The sequence below is a fragment of the Vicia villosa genome, linkage group LG1 (genome assembly GCF_029867415.1).
Source record: "Vicia villosa cultivar HV-30 ecotype Madison, WI linkage group LG1, Vvil1.0, whole genome shotgun sequence".
NCBI classification, from domain to species: domain Eukaryota; kingdom Viridiplantae; phylum Streptophyta; class Magnoliopsida; order Fabales; family Fabaceae; genus Vicia; species Vicia villosa.
Window position 1 is genome coordinate 157,605,953 of NC_081180.1, and position 8,423 is coordinate 157,614,375.

Genomic DNA, 8,423 nt, shown 5'->3' on the forward strand with positions numbered 1-8,423 from the left:
CTGTTTCCTTTGTCTTTCAATGTGATCATTTAACCACATGATCAAGTATTCTTGGATATCTTCAAATTCCATTGGAGGATACTGCTTAACAGTAGATTTTCTTATTTTTCATCTTCTGAGATACTTCTTGTATGCATGTCATGTGTATTTCAATATTTGATTCATCATACACTTCGTGTAAGTTGTCTCTTGTGTAACTTCTGATGTGTCCACACACATTTTCTCTCTTTGTTTTTATATAGGCATATGATTAGTGTATAACAATACTATAGCTTATTTCTGCACATATAGAGTATGTTGTAATACGGTGAACTGACTTTTTAATAATGAAAATGTTGCGGTAAGCAAGAGTCGCCACCGACTTTTATTTTATCCAAATTAATTAGAAAGGCTAAAAGAACAGGAAAAGACCTTTTAAAAAGATTTTGAGTTCGGGGGGTAAGTTATACAAAGGGAAGGTGTAAGGCACCCTTTGCATCCATGGTTATCCATGGGCTCTTAATTGCTTAGCTCACTTTGTTTGTTTGATTTGTTTGAAAAGAGCAGTGTGTAAAAAGTAAAAACTTTGTCCAAGGACTTTAGCTTGTAAATAAGCGTAGCCTTGTTTTGAAAGTATTTGAAATTGAGTTGGAAAAGTATTTTTAATTTGAATTTGAAAAGAGCGAGCAATTAGTAGCAACTACCCTAAGTTTGAAAATTCGTTCTTTTAGCTTTTCGAGGCGAAAGGTTCTATCCATACCATGAAGGGTAGGAAGTCTTTCAATTGGATGTTAAGGGTCATCGAGGATCGTTCGCCATAAGACTGTCCCATGCCATAAAGAGGGCAGGTAGTCTAAGGGAAGGATATAATAGTCATTAATCTTTTTAGGCATCATGCGAGGATACCTTAGCAATTGGGACAATCATCATGTTTTTACCGAGGCAGCTTCGAGGGGCAGAATTGATGATAATGAACTTAGGGCAACATTTTGTTTTGCTTTAGGTATCCTCGGAATCGAGGGACTTTGACTATTTTGTACACTTAAAGGCAACAAGGCAACAGGCAACAAAGGCAACCAAAGGGATTACCCTAAAGGTGTGTGGGTGCAACAATCACGTGGTTATGTTCAGATAATATTTATCTTGTAGTTATGTGATCTAGGTTCAATTCATGGTTTGCACTCCCTAAATTACTAACCACGCAGTAAAAAATAATATCACAATTTAAGTGCCTTCAAGGCCAATCAATACAACCAGTAAACAGTTATATAATAATAGGGGAAGGGGACAATGAAACCAGCGGATCCCTTAAAAGGGGTTTGACATAAGTAATAATGAACAAAGAAGGTTTAGGGTTTAGGGTTACCAAACTCGTAGCTTTAGCGACTTGACAAACCTTTAGCTTCGATTGATGAAGGTTGATGGGCAGAGGTTTTTGACGATAACCCTGAAAAGTTGGACATAAAGAAAAAGGATGTGGTGAGTGTATGGCTAATTCAAGGCAAACCTTATTTCGGGCGGAAGGCAAAAAATAAAAGTTAAATCATTTTTAAAGAAAAAAGGAAATAGGAACTTAGCTTTTGATTTGGCGGGGCGCGTGGCCGGAGATCTTTGATTAACCCTGAAAATTAGGCATGCAGAAGAAAAATGTTAGTGCATTTAAGATTCAATCAGGGTACAAACCCTATTTTATCCAACAGGCAAATTAAATGGGATTGAACAAACCCTAAAAAAACTAATGAAATTGGCAAAATAAAAATTAATAATTATAGGGTTACGCCCAATATTTTAATTAATTAAGCGTATAAATAAAAATTAAAATCAAAGAATTATAAAGAAAAACGAATTTTCGATAAAAAATAAATAATTACAATTTATTAAAAAAACTAATTTTAACATGAATAATAATATAATTAATAATAATTATTATATAAAAGAAAGTAGAAAAGAAGAGAAAAAAAATAGAATAGAACATTCATATAATTAAAAAGAAAATAAAATAAAAATAATAAAAACTTAGCTCTGATCCAGTGTGGAGCATTCTTGCTGGTTCATGGTGGAGCATCACTTTCTTGTGCGTTGGATCTGGAATGACAAGGATCCTGTGGTGCTGACATGAGGGTGCGTCGTAGACGCGCACCGCCCTGGACACACTGGATTAGTGGGTTTTTAATTGAGAAAAAAAACGTGTCTTCTACCTGGATCGAACTGGGGTCTTAATGCTTCACACATGCTACGCCTGGCCAATGATTCTATATGTCTTTGCTGTTATAGAAATCATGCAAAAAGTAGATAAACATAATTTAAATGTTTTCAAAATTAAAAAAAAATAGAGGAACGCGCCTTTACTGTTCATCTTCCCCAAGAGGTTTTTTGAAGAACACCAACACTTTTACCCACGGTTCCAGTGCGTTGCCATACATCCTGCAAAATTCAAAAATTAATTATAGCATGAATAAATCCAATCCAAAGCCATAAATCGACTACAAATTGTCCTCTGAGTTCATCGGTGCCTTTGGATGGGTCCGATTTTGGCTATTCCATGATGCCCCAATTCGAAACATGAAACCCTATCAATGGTGGAAGCTCGTACCTAGACTCGAACTACAATCAAAACATATAGGAAGCACCGAAATCATGTTAGGAATATAAATATGTGACCAATTTATGTCAAAAACTCATGAAACTATGAAATCGAAAATAAAAATATGAAGGTAGGTGAGACTGCGATTTCACGTTCCCAGATGTTCTGTTTGTTTGCAAGAGTATGGGACGATTCAGAGCATCATCAGGAAGCTATTGGACGCCTTTGTATAAGCAGAACCATGCTGGAACTTTGTGTTTTTGCTCCCTGAATTTCACGTTTTTTTGGCTTCCGAGTAGGATTCTTGCGGCCAAATAATTCTCTCCCCCTTCTGATTAGGATTAAGTATATATATAGAGATGGATTTAGGTTACTAAAGATGAAACAAATCTAATGGAATTTTTGTGATTGAAATTACTCAGAGATTTGATTTGGGAAGAGATTTGAAACTTGCTGTTTTGACCTTAATCCAACTTTAATTTCGATTTTGATTGATTACTGAGGAGAAGAAAAAGATTTTTGTGCAATTGATTGGAATTAATTGAAATCACATATATGATTTATTTGATTTAACTTGATATTTAAATAAATAAATACAAAATTAAAATAAATAAATCACAAAATAGGCAATGATGGGTTTATGGGCTTCCCATAGACATATTTAAAATTCACAAGATAGGCCCATTAGTCCCAATCTCTAAGTTCTTTGAATTGGCACTTATGTATTTTTTTCCTTTCAAAATTTAGCCCACTTGTATCATCCTTAACTTCCTCCATTTTAACTCAATAAATGTGTTCTTGGAGATTTATGTATTTATTTGATTTTGTGTATGGAAAATAGCATGGGCAAATTTTGGGGTATGACAGCTGCCCCTGTTCAATTATCTTGAACCTGAAGATGTAGAGTGGTCTGTGTGCCAGTCGGTATCTGAAGGTTGGAGATGATTGAACACAAGAATACCAAGAAATTTGCCCTATTTGAAGTAGGGACTTTTGTCGGAGATGGGCTTGTAGATGCCATCTCATAGTTGTTAGAGTATAGATTGTTACGCAATTTCTGCTTTTGCCGTCTTCCTTCTTTTGAATGTTGAGGAACCGTCAAAGGTATCGACTCAAATCTGTGTTGGGTTATTTTAAGGAACCGTCAAAGGTATCGACTTAAATTCGAAGCATATTGTTTAGGCACCGTCAAAGGTATCGACTCAGATATGCAGATAGATTGTATAAGGAACCGTCAAAGGTGTCGACTTATATCTGAAGTGTGTCGTTAAGGAACCGTCAAAGGTGTCGACTTAACTCTTGATGTGGGTTGTTAAGGCACCGTCAAAGGTGTCGACTTAACTTTGCAGCATATCATTGAGGCACCGTCAAAGGTATCGACTCAGATATGTAGGTAGATTGTATAAGGAACCGTCAAAGGTGTCGACTTATATCTAAAGTGTGTTGTTAAGGAACCGTCAAAGGTATCGACTTAACTCTTGATGTATTAAGGAACCGTCAAAGGTATCGACTTAACTCTTGATGTATTAAGGAACCGTCAAATTAAGGTGTCGACTTAATACTTGAGAATAGATTGTTAAGGAACCGTCAAAGGTGTCGACTTAACTCTTGATGTATTAAGGAACCGTCAAAGGTGTCGACTTAATACTTGAGAATAGATTGTTAAGGAACCGTCAAAGGTGTCGACTTAACTCTTGCAGATAGAGATAGTAATATCCTGAAAAATAGAGGTTAGTTTTCTTATGTCATGATGCATGCGTTTATGTAATGAGTATCTCAAAATAAATGAGAAACTTCGTATGTTATGGATTTGTTATATAGTGATGCATGCGATGTATGAATATGTTTATGTCATATGGTATGCAAATATGATTTATGTTGTCTTAGTCGAGAGAATAAATCTTCAGGTCTCTGTGATTTTGATGTTTGATTTCGTCTTGAAGATGCTCAGCTGGGGATTTATAATTTCTGTTTGGGGATGATCAATAACTTGATGTACCCCGATTGGGGATTTGGAGAAGAGAAAAGTTGGAGAACCGATAGTGTTGAAGATGTAGACTTTGTTGGGGAGCCATGTCTTTGTCGGGAGCATTTGAAGGTATCTTCTTAGTGATTACTCTGTGGGGATATGATCTTGCGAAATCAGCTTTGTGGGAAGACGTGGATGTCTTGAATGTTGCCCCCAGTATTATAGTACCTACCATTCCTGGATTTTAATTAAGACATGCCAGTGATGCCACTGAATGTTGATCAAGATGTCAAACTGGACTTGCATAGATTTGCCCCAGTTAGTAGGGACTTTGGAGAGATTCGCCTCGCGAGGACTTTATGAGATGTGCACTACGGGCGACCTGCCCCTAGTAATCATAGGCCAAAGACATTATCCCATGTTGGTTGGGAAGTAGTTTTAGATCTATTTGGATGCATGGCCCTGGTTGCTTTTGGCATCCTTGAAAGATTCTCGGAATCTTGACTTGATTGCCCCAGATTGATCGGGAAATATTTGAAACCCATTTGAGATGTAGGCCTCTGACTGTTTGGCATTTGAGAGATTCTTTGAATCTTGACTGGATTGCCCCAGATTGATTGGGCAAAACATGTCATGCCCCTTGTATACGCAGGAGACATTGCTTCTAGAGTGATCTTGTCTGTCGGGATAACTGTTAGTCATTAGTTATAACCTGTGCAAGTTCTTTCTGATGCTAACATTTGAAATTATGTAGCAGAATATGTTTAATAATGAATTCATGAGATGCAGTGCATATGTCTGTCTTGAGTTTTTTGAAAAACATTACACAGGAGGTGTAAAAGTGCGATATTTGTAAAAACATGATATTTGTAACAGCGTGACGTTTGTAGAAAATGAAATATCCACTCAGCATTTTTGGTAAACCTTAAGGAGTCAGGATACCTTTTTGGTGGCAGTATGCTTTCGAACTAACCATGCTTCAGTTAGGACTTTCGAGGGTTGTAACGTGGCTTGGTTCACGGTTTAAGAAACAAAGGATAAAGGCTCAAAAATTTATTTATACCCATCCCCTTCTTCGTGATGATCTTCGATCCTAAGCTCAGTTAATTCAACTTATGCATTCAGTTTCCAGAAGACTTTTGAATTTGCACCTTTGATAATGATGATGGTTCACAAGCAGAGAGGTCAGTCATTTCTTCCTTTTGGTAGTCACAACGCTGTGTTGTTCAGGAATTTATTGACTTCTTTTTTTCATCTTTTATATCCCTAACTTTTGCCTGAACTGTTTATTTCTGAGATTACAGTCAGCGGGATGCCTTGATTTTTGCCTAAGTCGTCTATTGATTTTTGACTTAGCAGGCTTTTCTTTGTATATATGATTTTTCATTTTTTCGTTTTTTCTTTTTGAAAGATAATGACTGCCTTGTTTGATGATTGATGAACCATCATTGGCTTTTGATTGATATCTCCGACACTTCTTTGATGTGTGCGGATGAACGCTTGTGATTGAAACCTTTGTTGAAAGGTGTAATGAATGATTCTTTAAAACAGAATGCGCAGCCAAATTAACTGAGAACCACCCTGCCCCAGGTTATGATCAAGGGTTTTTAATTAGTACAAGAAAGAAACTTCTACTTCTTAGGCTCGAAAGGGGTTGACGAGGGATTATCATCCTTATATCTCCACTGTTTAGGAATTGAAACAATGCCTGTACATCGTCAACATAGTCTGTTCAAAAGCATACTGTATGAGGTTGCGGTATCGTTTTCTTCATCCTCCCTCAAAAGGTGTACAACTTTAGCAGGAGTCGAGTATCATAGAACACATGCAAAGAAAAGATGCAATTTAGATGAGTGATAGCGAAATAATTTGTTCAAGACAAACATATGCAATGCACTGATGATGATTATTAAAACAAATAATGTCTATCATGAGTCAAATGTTTAAACAAACAGAAGAGAAACTTGCAAATGAAAGTAGATCTAATGATCCAGAAGTTTGTCCGTCTAGACGTTAGTCAGTCTTGTCATGACTAGGCATAGGAGAAGTGATCGCCACCGGAGTTTCAGGAGGATTGAATTTGACCTCCCCATCATTGATCAGATCTTGAATCTTATTCCTCAATGTCCAGCAATTGTTTTTGTGATGTCCAGGAATATTGGAACGGTACGCGCACCTCGCATTGAGTTTATAGCCATAGGTGTTAGAATTCTTAGGAGCATCCCTCCGAGTAATTAATCTGATCTTCAACAGATGTCGTAATGTTTGAGCGGAAGGCTCTGGATTTTGGTGAATTGACACTTAGGTGCATCTGGCTTGCGTCGTTGTTGTAGGACTTGGTGTAGAGATTCAGAGTATCCGGGGTTCGAGCTTCCGGAATGTGTATCTAATTGAGAAGACCAGAACGGGTCATGCTTTAGACCATATGTTAGACCATATCTGTTGGAATGTCAGAACGAGTCATACATTGGACTATATCTGTTGAAGGATATCAGAACGAGTTATTCATTAAACCATATCTGAAGGGGAATGTCAGAACGAGTCATACATTAGACCATATCTGATGAATAATGCCAGAACGAGTCATACATTAGACCATATCTGACTGAAGATACCGGAACGGGTCATACATTGGACCATATCTGATAGGGAATACCGGAACGGGTCGTACATTAGACCATATCTGATAGAGAATGCTTGCTTGTTAGAGTCGATGAGTTATTTGACGAAGATTTGGAATGTAAAAGGGCTTGTCAGAATGAATCTCCAGCTCGATTATATCTGAGAGGAATGATTGTCGAGGCGGAACCTGAAAACAAAGTTAGAAATATGCGATGTCATGAATGAAAATGCAATGTTTTCAAGGATCTTTAGAAGTTAAGTTAGCAACATTGGAAAGTGATTTGGTCGCATATTTGTTTGAAGAATTCTGACTCTTGTCTTTGAACATCCTTCTTTGAGAATCAAGCTCACCATATCGAGTGGGTCATCGCCTCTGATTCGGGATACTTCTGAATTTTGAGGTACATGGCCAGAGGAAAGTAAATCCTCTTGCCCCTTGTTAGGTGCTAAACCTTTGAATCGGCAGGTATGTGGCTAGAGGAAAATAAATCCTCTTGCCCCTTGATAGGATTTTAGTCCTTGATAAGAGTACCTGAAATTGTGCGCCCTAAATCCCTAAGATCCTTGAAAGGGTTAGTTAACATGCTATGTTATGATGTCATGATGTAATGCGAGTGCGATGCAATGCATTAAGTAAAGCATAAGGTCATAAGGACGAGATGTCCTACAGGCAAATCCTGCAAGGAAATAAAAGGTTAAAGCATAAGGTAATGAGGACGAAATGTCCTACCAGCAAATCCTGCAAGGAAATGGAAAGATTAGATAACAAACAAGTCACACAAGAGTCCTTAAGTTTAAAGGCTTGCATGGAGTATGACCGGGTAACTACCCTTCCCCAAAGGTACTTCTAAGGATAAGGATGATATCAGCAACGGGTTCTACCAAGTTACTCAGAATTGTCAGCCCCTCCAAAGCACCCTCGAACATGGTACATGCATACCACGCAATGATACTTTGAGAGAGAACCTATCTGAATTGTAGTATCGGGTAGCGACTATGCCCTTAACATGCATCAAGAGTAGTCCCCCCACCACGTTCCTAAAGGCCAAGATGGGTTAAAGGTGACTAAAGGTCCTTGAGCTCCGACGCACCCAAAGATACATGCGTAAACCTCTCTCATGCAAAAGAGGTACACAATAACCAGTGGAGGCCTAACTCAAGCGCGAACTTCATTTTGACCAATCCCAAGCATGCACAAGGGAGGTCTCCATGACTATGCCGCTCCTATCTTAAGGTGCACTCGAATCCGGGTGTAGGATTCATCTTCCA